The sequence below is a fragment of the Periplaneta americana genome, chromosome 5 (assembly GCF_040183065.1).
Source record: "Periplaneta americana isolate PAMFEO1 chromosome 5, P.americana_PAMFEO1_priV1, whole genome shotgun sequence".
Classification (NCBI taxonomy): domain Eukaryota; kingdom Metazoa; phylum Arthropoda; class Insecta; order Blattodea; family Blattidae; genus Periplaneta; species Periplaneta americana.
Genome location: NC_091121.1, coordinates 154,621,890 through 154,622,626, shown reverse-complemented (window position 1 = coordinate 154,622,626; position 737 = coordinate 154,621,890). Strand labels below are relative to the sequence as shown.

General features: G+C 36.6%; 1 non-coding gene across 1 annotated transcript; it reads right to left on the bottom strand.

Moving 5' to 3' along the window:
- Positions 1-253: 253 nt before the first annotated feature.
- On the bottom strand, positions 254-326 carry TRNAT-CGU (transfer RNA threonine (anticodon CGU)). Its single transcript has one exon. It is a non-coding gene; the product is annotated as a tRNA-Thr (tRNA).
- Positions 327-737: the final 411 nt, after the last annotated feature.

Genomic DNA, 737 nt, shown 5'->3' with positions numbered 1-737 from the left:
ACCGTGCTAAAGTTCATAATAACGTCAAGAAGAGTAATAATCTCATCGTAATGAAACAGGAAAATGTACAACCTTTGTATTTTTGTAAATCAAATATCTTCAACATTCTCTGCTGTCTCACTAAGGTTACAATATAGTCATGTCTGAACAGAATTTAGTTTAATTTCGATAATCGGTAATGAAACTAAAAATAATGGAAACCATCTGCAAGTAACACTAACTTACTATATTGGTATTAGAGGAGAAAAATTCGCTCCGGCGCCGGGGATCGAACCCGGGCCCTTGGTTCTACGTACCAAACGCTCTAACCATTGAGCTACGCCGAAGTTCAGTCCACTGCACCGGATCGAATCCCCCTCCTCTAGTGATTGGTATGATTATAATTGGTATAATTGTAATTAATGTTAAGAATAACATTGTAAGTCTAAAACGTATTCCATCCTCATAACTCGTGCAGACCTGACCGATAATTACTAATTGAGTCATATATGTACTGGGATTAATGACTAAGGGGTTATCTTTCAAAGTCCAGAATCAGGTCATTGCACTGGTTATAGCGTGGGGACGCCAAGCCGAGTAGAGGCGATCACGCGGACTTCAAAAGTCACCGTAGCGTCACTATGGGCAGGCCATAAAAAGGCGCTGTGATCATTGGAGGATCTCATTCACTTAATTATTATTATTATTATTATTATTATTATTATTATTATTATTATTATTATTATTATTATTATTAT